The following is an 11,523-nucleotide window of genomic DNA, read 5'->3' on the forward strand; positions in this document are numbered from 1 at the left end:
CCTCAGATTCCATGGGCCTTGTATCATTCTCGATTTCCTTACGCCGGTCACATTATTATTAAGTAATCCAGCCACCGAGAGGATATTTAGGGTTCACCTGTCCCAGGTGAAACCGTTGTAATTTCTGTGTTAACGTGCTTCATATTATCTTGAGAGGAATATGAAGGTTATATCTTTTTTGAGTTTTCACTTTTAAGGCATTCTGCCCCTTCTATAATATTTTCTATATTTAAGCATTTTTGTAAACCTCCCCCGATCCGTCAAACTGCCATTCTGTCCTTACCACGGCCATTACCACGCTCCCGTCTCCTGCTATACACACTGTGGCTTGCTTATATTAAATGCCATGGATATCTGCACGCCGCTGGCCCCTCAACCTCTCCACAAAGTCTGTGCCCTCAAAAAGATGATGGTCCAACAATATTCTGCCGCCTAGCTTTCATGTTTCAGTGCCCCCGCAGCCGCGCGGCGCTGTGCCGCGACTGGGTTTGAGGATGGGCCCCCTCGACCCCAGCGAGGACGACATGTGCACGGCGAGCCGGAGCTCTCCTCCCGGCCAAGGCTGATGTGCGGCGCACGACCTGCTACTTGCCCGCAGCCTGTATATCTTCACCGCGGGCGCGGCGTGTTTCAACACCTCTGCTCCCCTCATGGTGCGGGCGAGCGGTATCTCAGGGTACTTGAGGGGTCCGAGCGGACTCTCCTGGACGCAAGCGGCAACGGCCGATCTGGCCATTCAACTTAATCTACATCTACTACATGGACATTCCAGTTCGACATTACTACCTTCTCTTGGATTTTTCTGCAATACCTGGTGGACATAGAAATTTTTTTCTCAACTTTAAAAACTAAAGTTTATCTTCTGAATTCAACTTCTACAAGCATAAAGACTTCACGTCACCTGCAACAACAAAAATTTTGAAACTGAATCAAACCATATTAAGAAAATCTTAAAAATACTTCTGCAATTAATCTCCACATCTACATCAAAACTTGGACCTAGTTTTCAAACAAATTTCATGTGTCACCCCTGGATGAACATTTGGGGGGGGAGGTCTGTACCGGGCGGTACACCTCCACGCCGCTAATTCAAAAGGTGCGCCAGTTGAAACTCCTCTGCTGGAGGAAGTCTGAACTTTATTGACGGTATTAATGTTCTACTTTCTCAGAAGATGTCACTACCTGTAAATTTTGGAGTTTTAGAACTGTGTCATTTTTGATGTGTTTTTGTTTTGCTTGAAGTAAGAAGTGTGAACTTTCTCTTCTAGAGGACACTACTGAAGAACTACAATAGTGCACCCTAGTGCGAAGAAAAAGAACTGTTCTTTGGAGAAAATTTTATTTCAAAAGTTTGTTCTTTGTTAAATTTCTTTCAGTCATTGGTTAAGTTGGCAATATTACCCCTTTCTTTCCCCTTGTTTTAAATCTAGCCAATCCCGAATTTCTGAAATTAATTTTCCACCAATAATGTGTTTCTTCTTCATCTTGTGTAGGGGTTTCTCTTTATTCTCCAATAAAGTGATGGTGGGCGGGTGTTCTCATTCCCCTAACGCCTAGAACCTTCCGCAAGAGTATATAAACTGCTGATTTTAGGGTCTCTGCGCCACTTCTGTTCCATCTTTCAGTGTGTAAAGTACATAGCAGGGGGCGGGAAGCGCCTCTTTCTTCGGCAGCGGTCAACAACAAGGTAATGGCCAATTAATAACTTCTTTCTTTGCTAGCTCAGCAGTTTAACTCTCGGGGCGGGTCCGAAGCTTTTTCCATTATGTAACCTTCCTTAAAATGTAAAGAAACTTGTATCTATTTCATCTTTTAAACTGCATATCGGGATAGAGAGTGCTTAACCCTCTCGAGCTCCCAATCATATTGTTTTGAGGTGAACTTATTTTTCTCAACCTATTCTTCGTTAATATAATGTAAATTGTTCTTTTCTGAAGTCACCTCTGTAGTATGGGATTAGCCCTTGCATTAACGGCCTAGTGCCAAGTAGGTTTTAAATAAAGTGTATTAGGAGTGCGGAGAGCCTCCTTTCAAGTTGGTATTTTAGAGGCCATATAATTAACCTTTTCTCACTTAATAGGCCTCAGTAGATTGGGTATTTTACCCCTGTGTTTATGTCCGTTGAGGACAGCTTGAAGGTGGAGTTTGGTGTGGCCTGGGAGAGGCTTAAATTTGAGAGCGAGTGGCTCTTTTCCGGAAACTGAGTCTTGTATGCCTCGAGGAGGCTTTACGGTGTAATTTGGAGCAAGTGCTCCAGGGTTTGATTGGGGTCTTCTGCCCCGTTGTTGAAATTTGTATATCGTAAAGTTGGGCTAGTTGCTCAAGAATTGTGTTTTCAGGGCTCGAAGCCCAAATCCTGTAAATACTGTAATTGTACTTTGTTGTCTTGCTACTCACCAGTGATGATATTACAAAATTTGAGGAATGATGAAGGACGACAAGTGGGTCAATTTGAGATCAGAAACCGTAGCCTGTAAACGTTCGAGTCGAACGTTATCAATTATCCAAGTTGTTTAACGTCATTCCGTTCTTAATAGACGCCGGAGTGTCGCAATTTAGTCCCTCAGTAGTTCTTTAATTTGCCGAAGTCAACGTCGTGGGCTTGTCATCTTTAAACACCATTGAAAGCTACTGACCTCAGTCGGATTTGAGCCTGTGCCTGCGATGCTGTTCAAACGACACCGAGGATATTCGAACGGGTACGACATAACTTAGTGCGACGGTGTCATGACGGCGTTGACGCAGGTGGACGCCATTTCGAACATTTGTTGTAAATGGAGGAGCTTGTGCAGGTAAACGAACATAAATGAGTGGAATTTTGTTTACATTTTTCCTCGATCGCTTCCGGAATATGGTTCCTTATCTCAAATTGATCCATTTGCAGTACTCCATCATCCCTGAAAGTTTGTAGAATCATCACGGATACACCATGTAGAAGAAAGTCAGAAGCAGTGAAAAGTGAAGAACTAATATAAGAACAGGATATAACAAACTGAAATAAGACAGACATTATGGAACATGAAAACTTGGTGAAGGAAACTGAAATCATTCATCAATTAATTCGACGCACATGATGTATGACAAAAATGTATCTACTTTACAAGGCTTCAATTTTATAGCAAGAGCGAACCTGCCACTAGATGACTCGTGAACACGACTTCTATGACACGCCGCACGACATACTAACATATTTTTACTGTTTTAACATGTAATAAATAAATCAAAACATCTAGCAACATAGCATATTTTAACATTACGTTTTAATAAAGAAGTATGTGTCAATTAATTTATTAATTAATTTTATTAGGTTAAACTAAAATATCACCTAATTCTTAAAATTTACCTGATTTTTGAAATGTAATTTTCGGTGATGTATACAAAATAAAATCATGATACTCTCAGACATTTTTTTATTTGCTATTGGCTTTACGTCGCACCGACACAGATAGGTCTTATGGCGACGATGGGACAAGAAAGGCTTGGGAATGGGAAGGGAGCGGCCGTGGCCTTAATTAAGGTACAGCCCCGGCATTTGCCTGGTGTGAAAATGGAAAACCACGGAAAAGCATCTTCAGGGCTGCCGACAGTGGAGCTCGAATCCACTATCTCCCGATTACTGTACACTGGCCGCACTTAAGCGACTGCAGCTATCGAGCTCGGTAAACTCTCAGACAAATGGATCTATATCTAATGCAATCTAATACCTAAATGACCGAGTAAGTTGGCCGTGCGGTTAGGGGCGCGCAGCTGTGAGCTTGCATCCGAGAGATAGTGAGTTCGAAAACCACTGTCGGCAGACCTGAAGATGGTTTTCTGTGATTTCCCATTTTCATACCAGGCAAATGTTGTGCCATAATTAAGGCTACAGCCTACTCCTAGCCCTTTCCTATCCCATCGTCGGTGCGACGTAAAGCAAATTGAAGAAAAATACCTAAATAAAGTCAAATGAGGGATTTTATGATGGGTTTAAAGGAAAATAATCGATGACACACCATACAATGAAAAGTAATAAACAAGACTTTAATTGACACGCCTGTCGGAAAAGGTTTGCCATCCGTGCTCTAGTGTCTAGTAGCAATCACGAGGTGTCCTAATGTGGAGTGAGGGAAGGATCGAGTTCCAGAGGTCTGACGGCAAACTACTTAAAGCGAGACGCAGAATAAGAGGACCAAAAAGAAAGTAGAGCAAGGACAGAATTAAACAAGAAGCAGAAGCAGCCAGCTATAGGAGAGGATTGCATTTACATGTACACCACTCACAGGATGGATAAGTACCGTACCTCCAGACAAATTTATGTCTAAAGCTGAACCAAATCTTCTTCCGAACACCGCTACGGCTCCTGAACATAAAGAACAACTTATATGAGTCTTCCTTCATAGGCCTTGTGTCTTTATTACTGTTCGTTGTAATTCATTGAAAAATATTACTCATACTATTGTAAAATATACGGAATTCTGTCTCCTTGGTGTTGTGCTATTACTGTAATGAAATGGCTAACATACTAGATTATATCCTGGGTTCAAGTCAGGAATCGGGTCAGAATGAATATCGAATGCATTTTATCCATGACTTAAAATTTTCCCTGCCTCATAGAACTTCACAGTGCTCTTCCATTGAAATTGATCTTGGTACTTCTGGAGTGAGAGAATCAGCCGTCTAGGAAAAGTCCTAGTCCGTTGCCCAGGAGACACCCGGATGTATGACAACATCACATGCAAATACACCCTACTAGGAGGTTTCTCTCGTAGCCGCTAATATCGAGAGACAAAAGGTTTGCAGCATCTCAGCCCATCCCCTTCATGAACACCAGCCACCAACAGCTCGACTGAAGTCCAGCAAAAGTTTTCTACAGTCTTCTGCTCCACTTGATTCTGACTCAAAAAAAGGTCAGGGTTAAGCTATGGAGACAAAGGTACCCCGACTATCCGGAACGTGTTGAAATTGAAGAAAAGTTGCCACCTGGTCACGAAGAGGGATCGTGTATGGAAGTCCTTAAACAGACTGCTCACCAGCGTTGCAAGAGATAAGGACAATCTCATGATATGGGGCATCGTGCATGGTGGGGACTCATTGTGTGAATGTGGAGAGGAACAGACTTGTAGGAATCTCTTGGACTGTCGTCTATACCCAGATTCATGTTACAGGGTTGGAACTGGCACTGGCTGCAAAAAATGTCATCAGTGTAGCCAAATACTGGTCACAACTTGTTTAAATAGTGTATGTATAGTGTAGATATTTTCATGTAATACTTGATTTCTACTTTTTGATATGAATGTTCTTCCATGTGTTATATTTCATATGCAGTTTTTTTCAAGTTATTCATTTATAACTATATGTGATTAATTTGTTCATGTATATTTTCATATTCGGTACATATTGTTCCGGGGATTCTGTGGAACGCAGAGGTGAAAGAAGGTGCGGGCATGAATGGGTGGATAGAGAAAAGATCGAGTTTTAATTAAAAACATTAAAATTGGTAAATTTATTTCTTGCCTTTCCTTTTTCCTTTTCAAATTTGAACAAATTAATTAATTTCGTGTGGCTGTTTCTAGCCGAGTGCAGCCCTTGTAAGGCAGACACTCCGATGAGGGTGGGCGGCATCTGCCATGTGTAGGTAACTGCGTGTTATTGTGGTGGAGGATAGTGTTATGTGTGGTGTGTAAGTTGCAGGGATGTTGGGGACAGCACAAACACCCAGCCCCCGAGCCAATGGAATTAACCAATTAAGGTTAAAATCCCCGACCCGGCCGGGAATCGAACCCGGGACCCTCTGAACCGAAGGCCAGTACGCTGACCATTTAGCCAACGAGTCGGACATTTGAACAAATAATCAGGTACAAAGGTGAGCCCGAGAAACAATGTTAGGAACTCCAAGAACAGTTAGACAACCTGAGCTTGAAGCTCCCCAGTTACAGGTTTAACAAGACCACCACTTCTCCCTTCAATACCTCCTCAAAGAGATTGAACTTCAAAATTTACAGCAGTAGGAAGAAAGTCTTTACTCCACAGAATTACTCTCTGGGAAACTATTCTCCAAATTTTACAAGTTCAGGCCACTTAAGGTCACAATCTACATTTTACCAAACAGTATTCACTGTCTTAGCTGCTCAACAGTTACATTTAAAAAGAAATAAATAACGGAAGTTAACTTCAACAGGGGTAACAAGTATACATTCTACCTGGCCTTTAGTTAAAAAAAAGGGTTAAAGTTACCGGCCGAAAATCAAAACGTTAGGAGGCGAACTCTTGCGCTCCTCAGAAAAACACTTGAAAAATACCTAAAACCCTTAGTTACCGAGGCTAAGCCTATACTATAAGTCTATACTACGGAGCTGACTAGATGGAGAGAAAGTTTAAATTACTAGGAAAAGGTAAATTACAAGTTTACGAAATCATAGTCACCTCAAGACCAAGTTTAAGGGGAACACAAGAGGGTTCCCACTCTTTATTCCGTAAGTTAAATTAAGATCTTAAACCTGATGTAGAATTTACATGGCCGGATTACATACAAAAATAATTTTGAAATCTTCCCCTCGGGATAACTAGTTAACTTTCTGAGTCTATTACATGCTTACAATGTGTCTCCTATTACCGTGAGGTGGTGGACCTCCCGGAGGTGGACGAGGCAAGTCCTCTCCTGCCTCCACTACTAATACACACTACTGCGGGCTGGAGCGATCAAAAGATAACATGGCCCGAACGCTCCTAGCTTTTATAGCGGAGAGTAAGGTTCCAGATTTCTCTGGGACGAAGCCCTGACATACCCACAATTTCCATTGGACAATCAAAAAATATCAAAATTTTCTCATTGGTGAATTAAATAAATATACACAAGTTCCTATTGGCTACAGTATTAAGTTGGCGGGAAGAGATAGAAGTGCTAGAAACCTTAGAACACCAAAAACAATCTATAAACAATTCAGTTTTACCAAATAGGACTGCAAAATTTATCTTGAAATTTAGTTGCCTATCTTCTCATCAGAGGGAGCACCTAGGTTGACAGTAGAGACGTCTTTCGAAAAACTTTCAAAATTCTTCTACCACATAGTTTGAAGTACAAGTTACAGATGGCCTTCTAACAAGCGCTTGATTTAAATGCACGGAGCGGGTGTACCACCGGTACACATAAAATCAGTATTTCTTGCTTATATATATTGGTATTTCTGACACGAATAAATAAATTAAATAAATAAATAAATAAATAAATACAGTGCTCTACAATCTTAAAAAGATTATCTACATTCTAATTTGTACGACGGGTCAAGTCGGTAGACATGATCCATTATCCTTTAGGTAGTTAGGGCTTCAAAACCTATCCTTAGAGCTGGTAGATAGAAAATTAAATAATGAAAATAATAACGTTTGTTAGGTCATCAGCCCAGAGGCTGCTTGTATACTCAAATAGCACCACCGAAGGCAATGCGGTTACAGGTAAATCACTAAAACCAATAGCAGCACCAAAATGAGGCTTACTAGGCGGGATGAAGAGTGAGGTAGTTTGCCTTTGATTCCCTCACTGGGCTAGAAAGTGCTATTGCAGCACGACTAACTCTAGGATGAAAACCTATCATAACACTCAGACGCACCAGCTTCCGTATCGCCACAGCCATGGATGAGACTGGGACTTCGGTGGAAGCTACACTTGGCTTTGGTCTGCGCCATGAAATGGATGAAAAAATACTGTTTCCATTAAGAAACAAAACCAAGCAGATAATAATAATACTAATAATAAATTCAATAAATCCGGTAAATTCGGATACATGCTGTTTTTTTTAATTTCTTATGTTCTACAGTATAACGACAATATAGAGCAATAGTACTGTATATTGTAATACTATAGAAATAAATGCTATAATCGGAAATGAGATTTCTTAGTAAGAAGATACACCCTGCAAGTTAAAACAAGAAAGGTTAAAAAGAGCACCAACCAGATAAATTCTCACTTCCAGAGAAAGATTGGAATAGTAAAGTAAATTGTAAGAACTACGTACTCAAGATGAAGGGTGGAATTCCAAAACTGCACAATGGAATGATACTGGTCGTTGTAAGAAGAAGAATAAGAAGATACATATCTGAATGACATCATCACTAGCTATTGACCAAGGTGGGCGCGTTTCGTTTCTCGTCCATGAATACTCTCCTCTACCAATCACGGAAGAGTGTGTTCTTTTACTGTTGTCTTTACTGGTAAATGAAAATCCACAGCCTGTTTCCAGTCATACGGCCGGATCAGGAATCGAAAGAATAAAGCCCCCATCTAGCGGCGAGGATGGGAATTATGCCGGCTGCCGAGGCCTGTCGCACTCCTCTGGGGCAATGATTAATGAATGACAGATGGAATGAAATGCTATTGGAGAGTTTTGCTGGAATGAAAGATGACGGGGAAAACCGGAGTACCCGGAGAAAAACCTGTCCCGCCTCCGCTTAGTCCAGCACAAATCTCACATGGAGTGATCGGGATTTGAACCACGGAACCCAACGGTGAGAGGCCGGCGCGCTGCCGCCTGAGCCACGGAGGCTCGCACTGGTAAACGAATTTAGTTATGTTACAATAAAAATACAAAACAATACATTATACACACATTTTCTACACTCTAATTCATGTGGAGTTAACACATATCCTAACTGTGACAGCTCTCCTTTCACAAACCTTCCGCTTACCACCTTACAGCGCCCTCTGTGGATCTGTTGTAGTGTCAGCCACTGGGTTCGATAATAGCGAGATCAGACCTGTCAGAGGTAGTCAGATTTTTTAATGCGATGAATGGACCATTCGGGATTCGATTTTGGCAAGTAGAAGGTCTTTGATGACATATTCTATGTTTAACTGAATATATCAAGGAAAACTCAAAATTGGATCACCAAAAGGAAATTCTACTTTCATGCCATCAGGAAGAGCAAAATGGAATATCAAAACAAAATGTCTCTGGACATACGATATTTATTTTATGTTTTACTTTCCATCATCCCCTGGTGATATATTACATTATTTTTCTCCTCTTCCCAGTTTGTTAAATTCTCTCCTTGATGATATAATAACACTGTAGAAGTTGAAGTGTATTTTTATTTGGAGGAATATTTTCTCCTCCGCATATTTTCATTTGATATTTCTAGTCTTTTGGTAGCATTTCAGCACGTACCATTTACACATCATTCTAACATAAAATTCGTAATTCTTTCTTTCTTTCTTTCTTTCTTTCTTTCTTTCTTTCTTTCTTTATTTCTTTCTTTCTTTCTTTCTCTGACATTTTTATCACACCCTGGAGGCAAGGTCCCGGCCACATGTGGACTTCACGCAGCTTTCAGACCTCCTTGACTCTAGCTCTGTGATACTTGTTAATTGTATGATGTGTAAATGAATAAACCGCAATTAACTAGTTCTTGAACCAGAGGAATTAACCAGATAGGGGTAACATCCACGTCCTTGCCAAGAATCAAACTACAGACACCTTGAATCAAAGCCCGTAACGCTGACTATTCAAACAAAAAAGGTGTGCTATAAGATATAATTTTCCTTTCTTTATTTTCTCTTCTTTTCTTTTCTTACCCTAGTTTCATTATCGTTAGTGCTAACGGTAGATTTATGAACATCTATGTCATTCTCTTCTTCGACCATCCTAGCGCAATCGGTCTCAACACACTTCTTCATAAAACTGGAAATTCGGTTCGATTCTCGAGTATTGTAAACTTTCGCTGTACAGGGTCCCTCATATAAGCGCAGACCGAGCGCACGGTGTTTGTACTTTGCGTGTATACATTCTTATATGAAATCTTACCTTATAAGAAATGCTGGAAGTGTCGTTCTTCCTGGGTTGGACAGGCATTGTATCTGGTAACCATATTCTAGATGACGCGAATGAGTACTGCCACTGTAATCTTCCTGATTTCATTCGTAATGTTTTATTTCAGTTCCTCCAATCTGTGAGGATTTATTCGGTAGACTTTTCCATTAAGTTAACCCCACAAGTAAAAATCACACACTTTTAGATCTGGAGAACGAGAGGGAAATAGATCAGCACTTATTACTCTGTCTGTAAACACTTCCGAGATGTTTCTTCTTCCGTTAACTGTTGGAAGAATGGCGTCAAAATATCTTGGTACCTCTCTGCATTTACTGTCGTCTCGGAAAATGTAAGCTCAATTATTCGTCTTGCCACTAACAGCACACCAAACACCAATCTTCCTATCATAATGAGGGACTTCATAAACATCATTAGGATTTTCTCCACACCAATAGCGAGAGTTATGACTGTTCATACGACCATTAAGATGAAACCAGAACTTTTATATACGAAAATACGGTGTTGCAATGATAACTGTCTCAGCATTGTAACAGCTGAGATTCAGACTGGCGACTGATGCTTGCCAGCTCGAACACGTGCAGGCTGCTTGCAAGGTCGAGAACTGTACGCGCGCCTCCCATACTGCAGCTGCCGTAGCGCAGAGTACAAACACCGTACGTTCGGTCTGGTTTTATATGAATGACGCCGTATTCCGCATGTCATACCACATTATATTTTGGGAAGCTATCCTCCAAATTGGTTCAAAGTTTCTACATAATTCACAAAGTAAGGTAAACTCATATTATTCTGTGCTTCATGTTTTTTCAGCTCTCCAAAGGGAGATGAGCTGCATGTGCCTTTCTGACTACATGCCAGCCCTCCTGCCAATCTTGATAGGGACTCTATGCAGATATATTTGCTTTTTCACCTGTGTTGTAATACGCCCCCTTCTGGTTATTTACAGGTTGCTCCAACTGTGTCCCATGGCGAAGCAGGACCATTGGCGCCCTTCTTTCCCTCAGTCCGTGATCGCGTAGTACGTTCCGACCGCTATCTAGTCCCGCTAGTACGATTCTACCAAAACACCGCCATCTACTGTAGCCATGCGTGCCTGGAGCAGCGGGATTGTGGTGCTGACGCTTTGGGTGAGTACAGAAACTTCTTTTATTAGAATAATGTATGCCTTTTATTTTTCATTTCACTTTAATAGTCATGTTTTCTAGCGCCAGTGTAATATCCTTGCCATTTTAATCCATTGCTGTCTTGTGGCTCTTAGCAGTTGTCAGAATTGCTACTGTTATTCCATGACATCATGCGCAAGCAATCAGTCGTCGTAGTTCTAGTCTAAAAAATGTGACAGATTGAGTCAATTGTGGCAACTCGTAAATGCGGTAAGTCGTTGATTTAAATTTTACAGGGGAATGTACCATTTAAGAGATCTAGAAGTAATAGGTTTAGGCCCTAATTGTAGGGGCACGTGGCACTAAAAAATATATTTTTAAATTGATTTCTGGAAGAGATTTCGCTTACAGAAGTCCAGAATCGATATTTTGGTAATCACCACTTTACGAGGATCTATGTCTATTTTGAAATTGTTGTGTATGTCCTCCGCTCTCAGCTCCGCGCCTACAAGCTCCACAACCCGCCGCATCACCGATCTTTTCAGAGACTACGAGAAGACTGCACTGCGCCAGGCATGCTCGTCGGTGACGTCAGCCAGCGCTATATAAGGAGCGACGTT

The 11,523-nt window shown here is 41.2% G+C and overlaps 1 long non-coding RNA gene across 1 annotated transcript in view; it reads left to right on the forward strand.

The window, feature by feature from the left end:
• Window positions 1-10,921, forward strand: part of LOC136872729 (uncharacterized) — a 493,104-nt gene extending 482,183 nt beyond the window's left edge. Inside the window, exon 3 of the long non-coding RNA XR_011018104.1 lies at window positions 10,747-10,921. This is a non-coding gene — a long non-coding RNA (uncharacterized lncRNA). The remainder of the gene's footprint in view (window positions 1-10,746) is intronic.
• The last annotated feature ends 602 nt before the right edge of the window (window positions 10,922-11,523 follow it).

Source organism: Anabrus simplex, chromosome 4 (assembly GCF_040414725.1).
Source record: "Anabrus simplex isolate iqAnaSimp1 chromosome 4, ASM4041472v1, whole genome shotgun sequence".
Taxonomy (NCBI): domain Eukaryota; kingdom Metazoa; phylum Arthropoda; class Insecta; order Orthoptera; family Tettigoniidae; genus Anabrus; species Anabrus simplex.